Source organism: Dermacentor andersoni, chromosome 1 (genome assembly GCF_023375885.2).
Source record: "Dermacentor andersoni chromosome 1, qqDerAnde1_hic_scaffold, whole genome shotgun sequence".
Lineage (NCBI taxonomy): Eukaryota > Metazoa > Arthropoda > Arachnida > Ixodida > Ixodidae > Dermacentor > Dermacentor andersoni.
Window position 1 is genome coordinate 193,602,646 of NC_092814.1, and position 20,833 is coordinate 193,623,478.

Below are 20,833 nucleotides of genomic sequence, written 5' to 3' on the forward strand. Positions count from 1 at the left end.
GTTGTGAGTTCGCAAAAGGCCGGGAAAACTTGCATGTCAATCACAGTCAGCCGGACGAATGCTACCACAGGGGCATCTCAAATAAAAAAGGGCTGCGATGGGACAGATGTTTGAACCAGGATGGGTACTATGGGGAAAAATAGTGTAAGATACGTAGAATAGTATGCGTATATTTGTAATTACCTGTTTATACCTTAATTTGGCTAATAAAAGATAGGGGCAAATACTTTGATTCGCCCTTGTATATATTGCAACGTGGCCAATATTTAACGACTAAATCATAGTGCAAAAAAGAGACAGAGAAGAGATAAAGAAAAAAAAAATGGCGTGGCTTCTTGAATTAGGGTCGCCATAAGGCTCGCCAACTAATTTCACTGCTGGTTCACCTCGCGAGCACCGAGAAAATCGGTGCTCGCGAGGCAAGACGCAGTTGTTTTCGAAACCAGTTTTCAGTTCTCTTTGCGAGCCTCCGAGAGTCCGACATGTGGAGAAAGATAGGCCGTTCTCGCCGAATTTTAACGCCCTGTTGTACATAGCAGCTTTCCATTAAACTGCTTGGCGTAGGTAAAAATTGTATGTGTCAGAGCTTGAGGTCTCGCCTTCATGTGGGCCGTGGTTACTTGTCAGGTGTGAGGTGCCTATCACTGCTCACCGTCGAAGGAAGTGCTTCAATGCTGCAGAATCAGCCGCTATAGAGCATTCTGGTATGCGCAGGTTACGTGCTATAGCATGAACTGAAACAGGAGAGAGAGAGAGAGAGAGAGAGAGATTTTGCTTCAACTGCGAAAAAATGAACGAGCACTCCTATTCAAAGTGCGTGATTGTTCAAGAGTGCGACATGGCGGTCGGTAAACTTGCCGAAGGCTCGAACTCTGCGTGGCATTCTTAAAGCGATATGTCCCTCACACTGCTGAACCTGGTAAGTCCATACGCTCATTATAGCTTCTTCTTACTGATTGCGCGCTTGAATTTGGGCGGATAGAATGATGTCCAATACGTGAGCCCGTCATGGCATGAGCTTACGATGCTGCGGCAGTGCGTGGTTATCTTGCAAGCGGGCGTCACATCTCGCATGAAATGCTAGCTGAGCAGTAATCAATCCTCGCCTTTCATGAGAACAGGGACCGACGAGTGATTCGGCATTTGGACCGCGCTCTCTACTCCTACAGTCTTATTTGCTCTGATCTTTGTTTTCCGTTTTTGTCCCACAGCAGCAGAAACTTGCGTCAACCTAACGTTGTAGACATTGCTTGCCACTAAAACGTATCGAGCGTTCTAAAGCGTTTATTTCTTCAATTTGTTATAGCAATCGTTCATTGATGGCGGTTTATTATAGCAGTTGTAATATTTGTGCGTGAATAAACAACCCTTGGTGGACCGCGCGCTCCGATAGAGCGCGCTGCGTCTGGCAGCACGCTTTTCGTCAAGGGGAGTGAGTGATGGGCCGTGATGGTGGGGGTGGATAGCGTGACGCGAGCTGCGCGCATTCACAATCGCGCAACGTGCCCCGCTACGCCAGCTGAGCGTTCAATATGTGTCGCGTCTGCGCAAATCGAGAAACGAGGCAAGAGGCATATTCTGCGCTAATTCCAGAGGAACTCGGCGCGAGTGCGCCGCAGCTAATGCAGCGGCGTCCGCACGGCCGTCGCCTTATTCTGCGCAGAGCAGGCCTTCCGTTCTGTGGCTCGGCGCTGGCACGTCGCGCCCTAAAGCCGTGCAGCTGTATACAGCGCATAAAGCGCCGAGGTGTTACCGCGCATAAGCGGCTCGGTATTTCGATGGTCGCCGGCGGCCGTATCGCATCGATTAGTCTCCGCCCAGAAGCTCTTTGCTGCTCGGTCACCGAAATGGTCCAGCAGGAATGTTCTGCGCGGCCGGCCGCACCGAGGGGCTCCGCTGCCATGATGCGAAGGTGACTGCGCAGAGTGCACCTGCAAAAGCTTTTGGGGGGGGGGGGGGGGGGGGGGGGGGGACTCTTCTGTGCCAGGCAAGCTGCCGGCCCCGACTTGGCCATGACGACCGAAAAATTTAGTCCTGGACAGATCAGGCGAATTCGACTACGAAATTTTCTTCGCAATAATATAATACATTGGCATTATGCCAAAGTCATGTGAATGGCTTTTTTTCTTTCTTTGCTTTTTTAAAGCAAAGCTTTTTTTTTTTGAGAAATCTTCCGGAATTTCCTGGCTGGGGCTGCTGGGTGCTGCTGCTGCCTTGCCGAAAAGCTCACACTTAAAGGGGAAATACATAAGTGAATTGCGTGCCCATATTGGTGGGATACAATTTCGATCCGCAAGTATACATTTACTAGAGGGAACTGTGGCGCTAGTGTCTACGGGAGCTGCAAGCAGGACAGTTAAGCCTGCATGGGAATGATCGGTAGTACATGAATTTGCCTAAACTTCGTCCTTCTGGCTTTAACTGGCTTCGTGACTTTGCAAAGTGATCATTTTTAGGAAAGGACTGCGTTATGAATAATTTAGTAAACATTATTAAAATTGTCCGACTGCAGGATTTGAACACCGGACCTCTAGAGCCCGATGTTGAATCTATTACGCCATGGACGTATGGACTAGCGGCGCCACTGCATTTAGCAGCAGTTATGCGTGCGTTCAGAGCCTTATCACCTTTTGCATGAAAAAAGTGTAAATTGCTTTTAAATTTAGGCCTTTTTATGCCCTGATAAAGCGTAATAAACGAAACCACAGGAACGTCTGAAGCCACAAGCACGAAGCTCAGACTAATCCATGTACTACCCATCATTACCATGGTGGCTGAACGATCGTAGCTCATGAGTTCCCTCTAGTAATTATAGGAAACTGTGTCGCCCAGCGCAGCTGCCCGATGCCTCAACCAAACGGCCGCAAGATCAAGCAGAGTCGCCGCCTGGTGGGCATTGACTGAACCACGGATAGTGTGGATTGCCCCGCGTAAAGTCCCTAGATCGGCTTTTGCCAAGTAGCGACTAAAACCCTTTAAACTTCGTAAAGTAGCGACACTCTCCTCCGCCTTCACTCCTCGTTTCTCCTCTATTTGACGCTCCTTCCTCGACCCTGGCGCCGCCTACACTGCTCGAGCCTAGCAACGGCGCCAACATGCGCTCCTCGCCACTCCGTAAACGCTTCTCGAGCAAAAATGGCGCTGATGCACGGCGCGAGTGCCCACGTGGTGCTATTAGGCCAATAGCGACGCGGCGTCCGCCTCGGCCAGAGCGCGCTAGGAGGACGCGGCATTCTTCAAAGCGTGGCACTGCTTTACGAAGTTTAAGATGCTTTAGTAGCGACAAGTTCCTCCTCTCCTACCACGCTTTCCCTTGCGGCTCGCGTCGGCCGCCATGTTCTTCCTAACGCGCTTTTAAAGCGAAGCTTTCTTTGCCTCTTCCTTCGACTTTCCCACTGCTGCTGTGGCTGCTGCTGTCTGGCGCACCGCATCGAGGGATGATCCAGAGCGTGTACATAGACGACCGCGCGAGTAAGAGAGAAAAGGCGACGGGAGAAACTCGTTTTCACCCCACCATGTTGAATGTGCACAATGCCTTCTGGAGTTCCCTGGGCGTCGCCACATTAGCCGCTGGACAGCTGTAATTATCCGTGACTCCTCTCAGAAGCATTGCAGAAACTGCAGCGCTACTCTTTCTACTAATGTGCGAGGCTAGAGGGGACATAGATAGAACTGTAGAGAGGAGAAGGAGAGGGAGGTGAAGAGGCAGTTCCCATGCAAGAGAGGGGGGGAGGTGACGTTAGAAGGCAAGGAAACCCCACTACTATACAACAGTGGTTGCGGGGAAACAGGATAAGCTTAAGGTCAATATACGGTACAATAAGTTGCTGCTATTTCTGAAAAATAAACGCCATGCAAATATGTCAAGCGGGCAACTTACGCAGGGCGTGCAGAAGCAGAGCAGCATTAATTAAAGCGCATCGCAGGGTCCAGGAGACACTACGGAAGCGGTCGATCGTCATACCAACACTTCTGCGGCCGCCGCATTAGCTTTGCGGCTATGGCATTGCTAGAGGTCGTGGATTTGATCACAATCGCGGCAACCGCATTTCGGCGGGGGCGAAATAGAAAACGCACATGCACTAAGATTTTGAGACACGTTAAAGAACATCACGGTGTCAAAATTAATCCGGAGTCCGCCACTACGGTGTGCCTCATAATCCGAGTGTGGTTTTGGAACGTACAGCCCCATAATCCAATTCAAGTTTAATACTTCTGCCACAATGCGATGTGCCATGTGAGGAAATGACAACGCTCAACCCTCTCAGAAGTTATAAAATATGGCGCACAATTCGCCTCAAGCAAACACCCTGTGTCTTCTGTGTACTACGCAGACAAACAGCAGTGGTGCTCGCAAGGTAACGTTTAACGTCAACTCGCCACTCTTGTGTTAGCCTAAACGCTGAAGAAATTAAGCTTTAGCCATCAACATTGCCGCTAATTATCGTCAATGAAAGCGTCCAGCACGGAAAGCTTCGCTTACATCGATTCCCACAGTGCGTGGGATCTGCATAGTTTTTCTTCCTACCGCATTTTTCCCCCGCACTTTTTCTTCCTAACGCGCATTTCGGCGGCTGCTGCAGCAGCTGGCAGCACGAAGCGTCCGGAAGGGTGCGCTGACTTCCAGCAAACAGCGACAGATATACAGGTCACCTTCGCTGAAAATCTGTACCCGACACAACTGCACAAGCAAGAAAACAAGCGTGCTAGCGTCGTCGAACTCAGCAGCTGGACTGGCCTAGGAAGAACATGGCGTACGGAAGCAGCTTTCAGCCGGAAGTGGGCGCTCTCCAATAAAGTGCGTCGGCTGGGCCGCAAACGTTCGCGGTACTTAGCTTTTTTTAGAAAAGCGCATTAAGGGACTTTAGCCCCGCGCATCGTCTTCAAGACACTGCGTGCTTACATCTGTGCGCCCCACGTCACACCAACTTCGAAGAACTCATAACTACACATCGAACTCATTACCAACGGCATGGCGCTCTTTGGCCATACATGGCCCTTGCGCCATTAAACATCAAACATTCATTCATTCATACATGTGCGCACCCAGCGTGAATATATTTAAAGACAGTTTCTTCTGTGGTTCTAGCACAGTCGTAAATGCTGGTCTCCATTTTTTGTCAGTGACTGCCCGTGTCGAGTGCGCGATGTGTGGTTGTTGCACCCTCCCCTCGCCACAGTCATATTTCGTTATCACTGCGTATTTCGAGTACATCGCAATATATATAATATTCACGTGTCTGTATTTATCGTTGCTTCGGGGACTGCATTTCACCCTCTAACAACTTAGTTGCCGCTCAGCGCAAGACGCGCCTATCACTACAACGGGACACTTGTTTTAATAATAGCGATAAAAATATTCTCGTCTGAAGCAACCTGATGATCCTGCTTTCGTACTGTCACTCACAGCGGCCTAGCTTGCTTAACTGAACTCGTTAACTGCTTGCATTTCACAGCGAAAAACAACGGAGAGGTATGCGTACAATTAGTGATGTAGTGCGCATTAACTTGCTAATTTACCTTTGTTTACAGGAACGCACTTTTTTAAACCAATGCAAGATTCGCAGAGAATGCGCCAATAATTAACTTGTGCACCAATATTAACAGAGTAGGCTAAACGCAATTGAAACTTACACCACAAGCTGAGTGCCAGTCCCCCATTGAATGACAGTTAGCGCTTCTTTCAAGTAAATAAAGAAGGTCTGCGCATTTCGTGGAAAAATATGGCATCGGAGGGTAACATAACCTCAGTTCACTGCAGGAAGTGCGTTTCATTCCCAGAAAAATGTGCCAAATAGTGTACGTGGAAAGCCGCTGTGTACCTTTCAATGCGCGCCGCCGACCGCCTATCCACACTAACGCGGCGACGGTGCTGCCAGCTGTAGTTCTATCTCGCGGCGAATACGTCTGTCGTGCCAACGCCGACTGTCTGTTTAGAGATGATCGCCGCGTGTGTGACACACTGGGTAGCTCGAGAGCACGTGCGGGCCACTTTCCTTAACACCAAATACGCAGGAAAATGAAAATGGACAAATTTGTATGACATGTGATTACCCGCTTCACATAGATTCCAAGATGTGCGTTTGGTATGCATAATTAAAAAAGAAAAAAAAAACACTTCTGAATACTACCTCGGAATAGGAATGAAAATAAAAGCTTTACGCGTTACGAAAAACGGTGGGGTACGTTTTTGGCTGCAAAAAAACGTGCCCGACAGCACCGTGTTGGCCAAGGCACTAGAGAGCAGCACTAATTTTCTTATTACATTTATTACATGGCTCTGCAAACGGTTTGCCTAGGGACCAAAAGGTTCGTTAACGCTTTCTTCCCGCACCACAGCGCTCATTCAGCTTCTTCCCATTAAGTTCCGCACGAAATCAGAGCGAGGTCTGCCCTCTGGCGCAATTTTTCGTTCCCTCGTTCCACGAAACTTTTACGCTTACCTGGTCCCATTATCACGACTCCGGGAGAGGGGACTCTTACAGAAGGGATGTGCACGCGCGCAAGCGTACTTCCTTTTCTTTCTTTCTTGCAGCGAATCGAGTGCTTGTATAGTCCTCGCCATGGTTGAGAACGCATTCCGGCTGTTTAACGCGGTGAAACAGAAGAGGGGGGGGGGGAAGTGTCGCGTGCCCGGCGGGCTCCTTCGAGATCGCAGGGCGTGATAGCATTCTCTTCGCCTTTCCTCTTAGCGTCATTCTGTTTGCATTCCTTCTTTGTGCGCAAAGGCAGCAGCATGTGCAGCACTGCATTGTGCCCCGTATGAGCCCCGGCTGCCTGCAGAAATGGCCCCGTAATGCCTCTTCTGCGCGTGTGGCCTTGCCTCCCGTGGGGCGACAAGCCGCGGCCGGAACGCGTTGTCGCGATGGGCGGCCCTGCGCGTGTCTGGCGTGCTGAGCGCGGCGACCCGGGTCGCCGTCGCCACTCGTGTGCTGCTGCTGGGGCGGAAAAGGGGGTCTGAACAGTGCTCGGGGTGGGCTGACGCTCCTGGGAGCTGCGTGCCTCTGCATGCATCGTGTCGCGTCCCGGGTTCGCGCTGCCTATTTTCCTCCATGGCGTGCCAGCGTCTGTTCCAGACATGGTTTTACCAGAGGCGAATAAACGCCGGCCATTGTTTGCCTGTTAATATGGCAGTGCTGTGACCATGCTGCCAACTCGCGGAGTGCTGTCAGGAATGTTCAAGTAGGCTGTATGCAAACGCGCTTCGCGTTGCCCTCTGCAGTACGTAAACTGAGCGTTAGGAGATGCTTGGGCTATAGCAGGTGGCGGCGCCCGATCTACACGCATAGCATGTTTGCGTCGTACGAGTTGGAAAAGAGAGTAGGTTGGTGAGACAGGCAGTGTGTATGAGTTCGGTTTGATGGGATGTTGGGAGTCAGTCGACAATGCTTTTTTTTTTTTGGGGGGGGGGGGGAGGGGAAAATGTGGGAGGTTACTGCTGGGCGGCATCTTCGGTATCCGGCAGATCCGAAAGAACTCCGCGCTTCGTAATGACTTGTTGCTAGCTGAACGCGGATGAGCTGCGGCATCTGGCGAAGCTGTAGCTGCGCTAAGTCTGCGCCTGTCACAACCGCGATTAGGGAGACACAGAGGGAACAGGGGAGGGAGGGAGCAGAGACGTTGCTGCCAACTGGGACGGGCTGTGCCGCACTGTTCGTGCAATTTTTCTTTTTCCAGCCGACTTGCACGCTCCGGAACCTCAGTCACCAACGATGAAACTGTTTCGCCTCATGATATATTTTAAAAGAACTCCTTGCGCGTGGCAGTAATGTCGCGTACTCGTAGTCCAACACCGTGGCTGTTCTAGGCAGCAGCCCCGGAGCTGTTCAGCGCGTACACCAGGGCTGACGTTATGCAGATCAGCTCGAGCTTCGATACAACTCTCCCATTTCGACACCACCTTTTTTCTCTATTTCTCCCTTTTGTCACTGCATGGCTCTCGTGGTGCTACCGCTGCGCGGTTATATCGCTGGAATCAACCTGTCGGCAGACAAGAGGCGGACGGGGAGACGAAAAGAATTGGAATCAGAGGGACAAAAGATGGTTGCATTATGCCGGCCCAGCTTGCCTTTCATACCGACGACGCGTGTGCTCTTCGTTATTCGAGTCCTGTGCGCGATTTCGACTTCCGTTGGATTCCCCCCCCCCCACCCCCCCCCACCCCCCAAAAAAATTTCTCCTGCTCGCTCGTATCGTTCGGCGCGAGGCCTCCTCGCTTTTTGTAGAATGCGCGAATTCTGTGGCTGATCGGTAGTGCGGGAAAAAAGAAAAGGGGGGAGGGGCAATACAGCGTTGCAAACATGCGCTTTGCGTCGCCGTTATTCTCGCATTCGTGCCTTTAAATGTTTTCGTGCGTGCCCGTTCAGGCTTTGCACGCACATGTGCGGCCGCGAGGGCTCGAAGCGAATTCGATAGACCCGGTGCTATCGGGGCGTGGGGACGAGTGGCCCCCTCTGATGGCGGCAGTGTTTATTTCTCTTTCTATGGACGAGTTGTGTCCGACTGTGCGGCCATCGAGCGGCCTGTCCGGCCATTGCGACCAGAATAGCGAACGAGGGGCGTCGGCTTTTTCTCGCCCCGTTTCTGTTCTTTCTTTCCATCGTTCGTCCTTTCAACGGAGAACAACTCGCCTGTTCGGTTTCTTCTACTTTCTTGTGTGCGCGCATCTGTCGATTTAACAAAAGGGCAGCTGGGCGCATCTCCTTATCCCGTTTCAAAAAGAAAATAATAAATGGGTACGACGCAGATTGAACATTTGGTGGGGGTTTCGGTTGCCGCTCTCTCTTCGCATAGCCTCTTCTCTGCCCGTTAGTACCAGTCTAAGCGCGCTTTAATCAGTCTAAGTGATTTTCGCCCAAGGCTGAGCGCAATACGTCCGGGCGGCAGTATTTTGAGGAGCGCGCGTTCCCAAAGTCGTCGACCCGCGCGCCGCTCGTTTGAGCGCCATGCTGGCGGAGCGAGACGCACACTCATACCCGTGTGGGAACTACTGAGGCACTCGACTTGGGCCGCCATCTGCAGCGCTCGTGAGCGAGTCTCGTGCTGCAGGACGCGTCAGAAAAAAGTTGGTGGAATGCAAGCGCAGCCGCGGCGTGCCACATACCGCTCGCAGGCAGGACCTGCGGGAGAATTCCGGCTACAGGTTCCGGCTGATCTCATCGGGATTTTCGCTTCTAAGAGAACCGTGTTTTCATCCATTGATCTGCCATCTGGGATGCCTCAGAAGAAAAGCGCGAATAACCTTAGAGGTGCATGACTTGATGGCTGCAAGTATGTCGCGACGTAAGAGCTTCAGCGGGAGTGATGTCGCAAGTGGGAAATCGCGCGGTATCATAAACGAAGGAATGCAATCAATTAAGTCATAGCGCGTTCGGAAGCTTGGGCATACCTTCCGATGGCTGACGTGATCCACTCTTGTTGGGCTTCTACTCGCGCTCAGTAATCTGCGCACTTTCCCTTTACCACGTTTTCTCCCTTCCCAGTATACGAGAGCAACCTGGCCGCCCCTTCACTAGAACTTCACCCCATGCTCTGGCCGTGCTTCGCGGAACACACGTCGCGTTGCCCATCTGTAGGACTCGTTAGCCTTTAATATTTAGGGATGCGCAGAGGCGAGCGCCATCTGGGCGTGTTGCAAGAAACAAAGCGGCATGCGCGGCAAGACCATAACAGCCGCGCCCGGAAAGTCGGGAGAAGATGCAAAGGAAGCTTCACATTAATATATGCAACTTTTTAGTCTGTATCGGTGCTGATTTGACATCCATCTTGGAGAATGCGGTGTCTCACCGCTCTCTCGCTGCAGCGTGCTGTTAAAATGAAAGAAAAAAAAAGTGCTAGCGTAGCCCCTATTCTTTTTAACTTAGACCGTTTATCAACAACCGGGACAGTCAGAGTAATGCTGCTTCTCCGGACGACGATTTGCAGTGCGTCCTGTTGTGTTGTTTGCGGCCGTTGCCTCCGAGCCGAGATCCCGGCACAGAGGTTCTCCGCCCCAGAGGGGAAGCGCGAGTTCTTTGCGCACGCAGCGCGTTCCTAGGAGCGCGGGCTTGCCGCCTCCGTGCGAGTCGCCATTCTTGCGCCTCACTGGAAAGGCTCGCGCGCGCCTCGCCAGCAGCGTCGCGCGTTGTGCAGGAAACGAAGCGCAGCGCCAGTGCCAGCCGGGCGCCGGGGTTTCCCTTCTCCTCATCTGCGGGCCAGTGTCGGCTTCGCAAACGACGGCGGGGGTGACGGGAGACAGAGGTACGCGTCGGCAGCCACTGCTGCGCTGTTTGGCCCGCAGTGCGACAGCAGCGTTTTCCGAGCCAGCTGCAGGTGGCGCCGAAAGAGTGGTAGACCGCCCGTCGGCGGATGGGGCGCGGTGATCGCGTGCCCAAGAAAGTTTTGGGCCGCAGCCGCGGTGCACTTCCTCGAGGCATCCTCTTTCGCCAAGTACTGGCGCGCAGTCAGTGCTTCCCCGCTGTCGCGTTCCTTACATGTCATTACCCTGCTGTAATTAATCACAAGCTTCCACTCACTATAGCTCGCATTTGAACATGCGCAGTTGTAACCGAGTTCCGTTCGTGTTCTCCCAACACTTTTCAGCCTGGCACCGTTGTTGCAATAAGAAACCTACCTTTCGTCGCTGCGAAGTGGCCGAATTCATTTAGTGGAGTTTAGCGGTCAGTTTTACATTGAAAAAAGAAAAAAGAAAAACTGTCGAATGTGCAGTATGAAGCATGAATTATGAAGTATGAACATGAAGCTTATAGGACCAGGTTTAAACGAAACGATTATATATAAACACGTGCCATTGAAGTCTTCAGCAAGAAACGTTACACAATGCACAGATAACCGTATGGATTTTCTTTTGTCTTCCATGCGCCGGTGGCGGTCTGCACACCAAACCAAGAGCAGCGTTCGATAAAGCGCGTCAACTGGGACGAAATCTCTGAGCGCATGTTTGCTAATAGGCGCGGCGTCTTCCACGTTACCAGTATGACACCTCTCTTCGGCTCAAAAGCTCAAGGGCACGCATTTTGTTGTGAGTGAAATTTAAGGCAGCTCAACAAACACGTTTGCTCTGAATACTTTCACACAGCAAGGCATGCTTGCAAGCTTCACGAAAACAAAAATGCTGTATTTTGCGTGGAGTGCCACACAGAGGCACAGTTTGCAACGGAGTGTGCGAAGCAGCGTGGCGGGCATCTCTGGCTAGGGGACAGGCGTCACATCATCGACCTGCCGTCCATACTTATGTTTCAGTAGTCTGCATATTGTCTTAAATGGGATGAAGGATAATAACGCCTTCCCCAGATTGTGTCCTGCTGGGCGGGTGCAGGCTACACAAATATTTGTGCGCTCTCTCATGGCGGCCGAAGAAAGTGCTGAGAGGGAGCGAGCCGGCGCTTCTTGTAGAGGAGGAAGCTAAGCGCGCTTGACTGCTTCCTCATCACGTGCCCCGTGTCTGCACCAATCGGCGACGAGTGGTAATTCAATCTCGGACCCCGTTTAAATGCGCGTCGCCACGTATGCGTGCGCGGGGTCCTTTGTCCGGCGCCGGTTTCGTTCGTTTCCGAGCGGCAGTGTCTGCTAGGATGGAACGGGCCGCCGGGTCGCGAGACGAAGCTGGTGCTGCGTTCCTTCAGCCGCTGCAGTCGCCGCGCAGGGAGGCTGGCCTCCTTCATCGGCGACCGAACCTTGTTCCGTTAGATGCGGCCAGGGAGCGAGGACCTCCTAATTTTAACGCACATTCTCGGTCGCCGTACGTGTCTCACTGTCTCCGCAAGCCTGCGCGGGGCATTTAATGCGACTTTTTCCCACCGCGCTTCCTCCAAAATAGGTGCCGACCGTCCTTGTCTCTCTTTCGGAGAGACGCCACTATTTTTAGCCGATCTCCCTCGCCTACAACGTGTGGCATTCAATGCCCCCCTTCCACTCCCGGTCTCCTTCGCTCGTCCGTCGGACGCCAGCCCGCCGACGAATGCGCCTTATTCTGGACGACGATTCTTCCGGGGCGTAGAACGGGTCGGTGCGGCCATAAACGCCGATGCTCAGTGTCCGCTCTTTATGGAAAAGGGGAAAGGGCAAGGGCTCGTAGTGATTGCATCGGCGGGTCTGGTTTTGGGCACTGAGTGCTGTTATCGATGGCGGTAATCGATTCCATTCGTTCGCTGCTCCTGAGCCCGCGGGTGGCCTTTCGGTCTGCCCTAGCCAACACGCCAGCACCACGAAACCGTCGCCGGGTGACTCTGCCACATTCCTGCTGCTTCATCTCGTGTGGAGCCGATTTCGCAACTGTTGGCTTTTGAGGGAGGGCGCCGTGTTGTGCGGTGCAGAAATTGTTTCGCTCGGAATGGCGCAGCTTTCTCACCCGTGCTCCTTTCCCTTGTCTCTGAGCGGGGGCGCGCGCCTCCTGACTGGCTGCGGCAAGCGGCCGCAGCTGCAGCCGACAGGTGCTTCAAGGACCTGCACTTGCTATCGGACGAAGGTGGAGAAGGAGCGTCTGGCGCTTCGACAAGCCGCTCTATTTGGAACTCCACTTGGGCTCTGAAAGAGGCAGCTTGAAGAGGGAAGGAAAACGCGCCTTGTAAGGAACTACGACATGTTGTGTACCCCCCTCAATCCCTCCTTCTCCCTCTCACTATGCGCTTAAGTTTCACTTTTTATTGCGGAAGCTGTTTTATCAGATTGTACTGGATTTACTTCGTCAGCACCCGCTTTCGTTTGCTACTTGCCAAAGGCGTCGAAGCTTCTGTTTACTCCTGTATAATTAAAGAGTACTGGTTAAAAATGTTTGTCCCGTTTATTTTCCAATTATTAGCCGACTCCGCAATCGTAGTGTAGGATCTCAATTTTTCGAACGTTTAGCAAAAGTTTAGTGGTGATATAGTGGTAGATGCGAGAGCAATGCTTTACCATTACGTCGCACCTCTTTGAGGTCACGTATTCATAATTCAAACCAAGTTCAACACGTTACAAAGTGTTCAAAGAGCTCACTCGACACAATTTGTGCCTCTTCGAGGAGCGAAGTGCAACTGACGGTAGACGGGGCAGACCACCGCAAAATGCACGCAAAATTGCCGCGCGACTGGCCGCTCGAGGCACTTTGCGTGTATTCGCGGGCTTCTTTCACGCTCGGAAAAACACTTTTATGTAGCACGTATCGAGCAACGGAAAAGCTGAATCGGGAGTTTTTCATGTCACCTTACAATTTTCTCATTGACACTTTACATGTAATTATAATATTTGAGAAGTTGATTGATTAATTAAGACTAATTATATAATTAGGCGGAATGAAAAAAATCTAGTTTGAATATCTCCAATTGACGGCAAGCGACATTACCTTTGTTTTGTCCAGCTACGTGGCATTTGCATATTTTTAAACTCTGGCTAAAGTTAGTGTGTGTGTGTGTGTGCGCGCACACGCGCGCGCACACGCACGCACGCACGCCCGGGTCGGTCAGCCCGTTGCAGTGGCACCAGGCCATACCGTGACCATGTCACTGATATCTCACCGTGTTAGGTATTCGACAAGATAAATAGGGGAGGTAAGAGGACGTTCTGAGTTTCGATAGAAGCAGTAGCAGAGAACCAATAGCGATATTCTCGGTTAATAATTTCTGGGAATACGATCGTTTTCAGGAGATTTGGCGTGACTCGGGAGCGGCCGCGTCATCACCTACGGTCAACAGCGTTCCTGGCACTGTGCGAGAAACGTTGTTACCCGTAGACGCCGACGTGTTTGGCGCTGAGCCACGCGAAAGTGATCGCATCGCCGAAAGCTTTCGATCGAGTATACAGCCCCAGACTTATCACGTGTTGAATGCGAAGTGAAATAAGGCAAACATTGCCCCTTTAACGGCACTCCCAGCGTTCGGCGACATGGTCATCATGTGGCTTGCGACCACTGAGCCGGGGTTTTGATACAACGCGACCACGACCCCCTAGTTTCCGTGCCTTAATGACCGGTCCTGCTCAACACACTCTATGGCACCAAGCCCCGCTCGACTTGGCATGTGTTTTACAGGTGTTACGGTTGCATTAAAATATAATGATTTATTGCGCGTTTAAGGAGATGAGGAAATTGGCAGCTATATAATAAAGAGAAGAAATACAGACCGAAACGCGCAATTTTTATCTGTACTCCTTTAGATGCAGTATTTGTTACTCGTTACTTTTTGTAGGGTTCTTACTTTGAAACTCAAGAACGTAATCAGGCGCCACCAGGCACGCTTCATTACGGTGCGCGTTTCACGTGAGTGCTCTGGTTCATTGTGCCGTGACTGCACCATACATGGGCTCACAATAATGGTTTACCATCACGTCGGACATTACGATGAGCAGCTGCACGAGGGCTGAATGCGACAATCATTGACTAGCGCATCCGGCGAATTTCTGCTTACGGCCTTGCGCTCAGAGTGCGAGTCCTGTAAAGCGTGCTTTGCCTGCACGGCACTTGTGCTATGCGAAAAAGATGATGCCCAAAGAAAATTTCTCTGTCTAAAGCAATATTGATTTTTTTTTTTCCTTAATGGAAAAAGATTACTTCATGAAGGTTGATATCCTCTCTTTGAGTTCGACAACTATGTTAAGCAGGGCTGTAGAGATATTTTAACTTCTGCACCACATAATGCTAAGCAGTTGGCGTCGGGAATCGGAAGGTAATTGACACTAAGCTCTGCAATTAACAACAACAAATGCTGATCCTCTTTTATGCGTTGCATATTGTAATCACTCAGTTCAGCCCTTGGGCGCGGCCGGGCAGCCACCATTGACCTTTAGCGCAACCACGTGACGTGACGTCACGACAGCTGGAGGAAAAGCTGGGCCCCAACACAATATGCAACACATTCTTGGCTTAACCAAGCTAAGCCTGGCCATTTTTTTATACGCATACTGCACATATTGCATTTCTGGAAATAAAGCCGATGAGTGCTGAAAGCATGCCCATTTACTAGGAATCCCGATACCTGTGATTGTTTTGAGATACATGCTCCCTCTATGCTTTTTTATGCAGCTCACGACAAAACTACATGGAACATTGAATGTACTTAGCGGAAGATATCGTGAACGAATGTTTCGAGTGTCATGTTCACCTCTGGATTCCTACAAAATGAACGTGTCCTGATATGTGCTTCTTTTATGCATTTGCAACAGGTAAACTAAGGTTATTAAAGTTATCCAGTGAACTCTAATTTGGTGAACAAGGTGCAGGAAGGTGAAATTCTGAAGCTCAGGATAAATTTTTTTGAAAATTTTTGTGTGCATTGACAGGCATATAAATCCCCCTGACCATGTTTCCTGGGTAAAACGAAGTTTGTTGCTACAGAGCTTAACACACTGCTCTTTTGTGCACGAGTCACCTTGTTTTTTAATTATCTGCAAACTGGGTGATTAACAAATGAAGTGCGGTGTGCATTATCTACAGTCAGTGAGGGTGACTTATGCTTAAGTAAACTGCCACTAGTGCTTTATAGAAGATAATTAACTCAAGTTGTCATTTTTTATTGTACTTTGACGTTTCCTTTTGTTTCTTGCCACTGTACACATGCACTTTGTGTATATATTGTCTACTTTCTTCTTGAAAAAACTAGTTAAAAGTGGACACCTGTTCATGTGGTTGTCATTGTTGTCGTTCTTCTTGCTTGCGTTGAATTTCTAGCCTATCTGAAGGAAAGTGCAATACAAGTGCACGTAGAACTTGGAGACTCTAAAGGCGAACATTAAGTCACGCTAAAGTGATTCATTAATGCTCGAGGATATCTAAGGCGTGAACATTATCACAAACAAAGCTTTAGTTATCAAGAAATTGAGGTAAATGCAGGACACAATTTGCGACTCTCCCGGGACATTCAAGTACTAGCCCAATGATGTAGGCACTCCTCTTTATAATTTTATCACTAGTACTCAGCCACTCATAATAAAAAGATCATTGCATTGCATTATAAGGCTGAGGAAAGTACTGTCCAATTCTACTCGGATGCTTAGAAAGAAGGGAAAAAAAAGAAAAAAAAAGAGGCGTTGCGCTTCACAGCTACGTGGATGGTCAGAAGATTTTGTTTTCACTCGACTCAGTGCTGCCTGCGCTTTCGCATTTCAGTAGTTTCATTATCGCATAGTGCTGCACTGGTTTTGCTGGCTCGCAACACTCACACAAACTGCAAGTAGCAAAGGATTCCATGTCCCTGTAATGTCCTGGGATGCTCAAACGGTCAATGCCATTTGACCAACAGCTTCAGTGGTGAATCCAACATGCTGTCTTGGCTCGGTTTCTCCATGGCCATGCTTTTGTGTTCTGTGCAAGAAAATGTAGTGCTGACTGTTCGATGGCATCATACTTTTCTGCGGCAGTAAAGGGAGGTAATGGCGTATGCAACGTCACCACTCCCTGCTTGGGGGCAGGCGATTTGAATTGCACTAGAGTTATGCGGAACCTTTAGATGTGATTTTCTCTTAAACTACTAAGTCTTTTCTTGGCATGAAACAAATGCAGCGAGGGTTTTGGAATGCTATTTTAACAGTCCATGTTGACTTAATATACACCTTTAGTGCCCATTTAAAGAGGGGTATTTGGCTCATATAACTCACTAGCGTTTTCAGCTGGTTAATTGATTAAAAAAGGTTATGCATGATTCAAGCATCTTTCAGGTCATCAGAAAGTTAATAAATTGTGCATCTCTTTATGTAAGTTGCACTTGCTATGCATGAGATAGTATTTTGCAAACTTGTCTATGTTAAGAACTGCTGATTAAAACTTTTTTCGTACAAACCTTGTAGTTGGTCATAGAGAAATATTTAGTTGAATTTTGGGAAGTGTGAGACTCCAATGGCAGTTTACTTGGTCTAAAATTTTGACATTACTTACAGTGGCATACGACAAAGGTGGTATACAACACTTCATAGTGAAACAAATGTGAATTTTCTGCTACAGCTTTAAGCAGTAGTTTTGCAAACTTAGTTTAAGCTTGAGCTTTGTTATCACTTGAAATTCACACTGTAAGTACTGCGAAAACCCAGAAGGCTGAACAGTCTTGTTTTGGTTCTGGCTGTTCTATGATGTCTAGAAAATGAGCTTCACTGCATAGAACATGGTTAATGGTATCTAAAGATCTGCATTTGCACTAAAGAGGACATCTTCAGATGATAATCTGACATTTATTTTGGTTTGCTTGGCACATATACAGTAGTGAACAAAAATATATTTTGCATTTTGGCCGCACTGAGCTAAAGTGCTCACAAAGTTGGAGCTGCATTATGCGAGACTGCTGTCTTCAAGCAATAACTTTGTATTTATTTATTTATACACATACCTCACAGGCTCCAACTGGAGTATTGCGTGAGGGGAGTAAGAGAAACAACATGTAGCGAAAACAGGAGCAAAAAACATAGCTAACAACAAATCAAAGAATAAAAAAAAAAAAACTGAAAATTGAATTGAAAGATGCCGAACAACATCAAGCAAACGAAGAACAACAACAACACTCTGGACGATCAGAAACGCGCATGGCTCATCGAACTGCTGCAAAGAACTGCAAGCGCATGTATATTTATAAACTGCTTGCAAGGATAGAGAATGACAGTCAAGACACATGGTACAAATGAAACGTGTGCGCATAACTACGGAACCAATTTTTTTAATGTTTCTCTAAACGTTTGCAGATTATTAATTTCAACAATGTGGCTTGGAAGATCGTTCGAAGCTGCTATTGCCGGAGGCAAAGCAGATTTGTTAAATGCATTTGTGTGGCCAAAAACACGTGTGAAACTGTGTGTTATATAAGCGGTGAGATGTGCGAAATGGGCGGGAAAGGGGTAATGTAGTTGCGTGTTGACTGTGAGTGATTTTGTGCAGTAAGCAAAGCAGAGCTATCGTCCTTCTAGATTCAAGAGATGGGAGTGATAGTGATTTCTTTATAGCAGTTACGCTAGAATGCCTACTGTAATCTTTCGCGATGAAACGCGCAGCACAGTTTTGAACAGATTCGAGAGAATTTATTAAATATTCCTGATGTGGCGTCCAGATGGCGGAAGCGAATTCGAGCTGAGGACGAACAAAGGTTCTGTACGCTATTTCACGAGTGGCTGAAGGGGCTTCATGTAGGTTTCGTTTTAGGTAACCAAGTGTGCTAGATGCTTTTGCTGTAACATGTTTTATATGCGCCTTCCATGATAAGTTTGTTGTAATATGAATACAGAGATATTTGTACAAGGGAGTGACAGTGTCAGCACTGTTATTAAGCGAGTAAGTGTAAAGAGTTAGTTTTTTTTCGGCTGACAGTCATTAATTTCCATTTTTCTGTATTTAGTGACATTTGCCATAGCGTGCACCAGTTTGTAATCTTATCTAGATCTTTTTGAAGAGCGATGTGGTCGTCGGGTGTCTTAATTTGGCGATAAACTACGCAATCGTCAGCAAATAATCTGATTGCTGATGTTATGTTGGATGGCAAATAATTTATGTAGATGATAAACAATAGCGGCCCCAGCACGCTACCTTGAGGTACACCAGATGACACATCGGCCAAGGAAGAAGAATGATTGTCAGTAAACGTAAACTGTTTGCGGGATGTGAGGAAGTTCCTTATCCACGATATTGTAAGGCTGTCTAAATGTAATGATGATAATTTGGCTATTAATCTAGAGTGGGGAACGCGATCAAAGGCTTTGGCAAAGTCAGTAAAGATACTATCAATCTGGAAACCATTGTCTATGTATGTGAATAGCTCGTTAGTGAATTCGATTAGTTGAGTCTCACAGGAAAGTCCTTTCCTAAAACCGTGTTGCTTCGGATAGAAGAAATTGTTAGCTTCTAAGGGCTGCACAATATTTGATGCTATCACATGCTCTAGTAATTTACATGGAATGCTTGTTAATGATATGGGTCGGTAATTACTTATCTTACTTTTATCGCCCGACTTAAAGATGGGAATGATTTTCCCGATTTTCCAGTCACATGGTAGTTCCCCTGTGGATAAGGATTGCTCAAAAATGCGTGATAGAATGGGGGCTGTATATGTGGATGTATGCTTTAAAATTTTATTTGTACCATCAACGCCGGCTGAGGTAGAGACCTTTAGTTTCTTAATTAGGGATGAGATGCTGGAGGCATCAATCTTTATTGGTGCCATATACCTGTAGTTTACGTCTGCGATTGCGGGAATGGTAGAGTAATCCTCGCGTGTAAACATTGAGATAAAAAAAATTATTAAAAGCAACTGAGGATTCTTCTGAAATAGGTGCTCCGGTATTGTCTTGGAGTGAAATTCGGCTCGAGTCTTTTCGAGGGGAAATCACTGCCCAGAATTTTTAGGGTTATTTTGCATCATGGATTGGAGGTCATGTGAAAAGAATTTGTGCTTAGCGCTATGAATGTTACAGCAATAATCTTTTTCGGACTCTTTATGTTTTAACCACACCACTGCGGTTCCTTGCCGCTTAGCAATTCTGAACAGGCGTTTCTTTTTATTTTTTAATGAGCGTAGCGTCCTGTGATACCATGGTTTTGAACTATTTACCTGGAAGTGAATTAGTGGAATATTCTTAGCACTCACTGCCATGTTATGTTATTTACCCTATATTTCCCACCCATCATGCACAGAACTTGTGTATTCCAAGAATGTGTTACGAGGAAACTGTTTACATCAACTAGTATGTTAAAATACATACACGCTGGTGAGAGAAAGTTTAATGATAACGGGGGAGTGTAGCTGAGTGAAAGGCTTGGTATGCTAGGACATGTTTAATACATCACATGCAATCGAGGAAGGAGAGAAAATGACATAGACATCCACGCGCACACAAACTCGTAAAGCTAGGCAACAGTGGACACAATGAAACAAACAAAATGGCAAGTGGAGCATTATGGCACCATAAATAAACGAAATATTATCCGTCCCTGTCCCTTTGGCTGCTGTAACGAACACCCTGTTTGACATTATTGAAAGAACTACAGCAACTAATAGCTTAGAAACGTAGACGATGATTTTTTCACTGGAGTGCAGTTAAACCTCCCCTACCTCCTCTCGGCTAAGAGGACATGGGAGTGTCAAAGGCATAGTCAAAGGAAATTGGTCAGACTGGCTCAGAGAGAAGATTTTTTTTTTTCCGTCGCACCCTCATTGTTTAGTCGTGATTCTGTCCAATGACAGTCCGCTAAGCTGGAAAGGGTAGGGTGACTGCGCCACAATCTGCAGCGTAAGGTGGGAGCTAGCACGGAAGAACAGGCTATAAAAAGAGTGCACACATCTCCCCTCTAGCCCGACCATGATTTGATTTTGGATGTCCACGTAGACACCACTATTTCTGTTCATGTCGCCCATGTCGCCCACTTCTAGAAGACACCACTATTATGGATGGGGATAGGTGCATGTGTGTAAGATTAATAATAGAAACCGAGCAAATCCTCTTGGTTATTGACCAATGCATCAGCAAACCGTCACATTGTCCGTGAGAGAGTTAGATGATTTGCGCATGCCATGAAAGCTGACCGCATTTGCAATATCTCATTTAGGTTTATTTTGTTTCCTTGATGTACCAGTTTTAGATTGTTTTCAGGCGTCATGTACGTGTATCTTCATGGTTGATATCAATGTGCAAGTGGTTGTTTGGGTGACTGATCCCAGAAATAAATTTTCGTTCTTGATTGTGCTTCTCTTCTTCCAGAAGTATGTAATTCTTACCAAAATTCAATATGCAGATTTTCACTTGCTTCAGCCTGTTTATTAAACTGCATCAATAAATATACACAGTAACAGTATGAAGAAGCGAACTGATCCAAACATCCTTCTTGATTGATGTCAACTATGGGCCTGTAGCAGCCGTCTATGGGAATCTGGCATGCACTGGCAGCTTCGAA

At 48.2% G+C, this 20,833-nt stretch overlaps 1 protein-coding gene across 14 annotated transcripts in view; it reads left to right on the top strand.

Moving 5' to 3' along the window:
• Positions 1-20,833, top strand: part of CaMKII (Calcium/calmodulin-dependent protein kinase II) — a 289,855-nt gene that overhangs the window by 151,696 nt on the left and 117,326 nt on the right. The gene's annotated exons all lie outside the window — the stretch shown is intronic.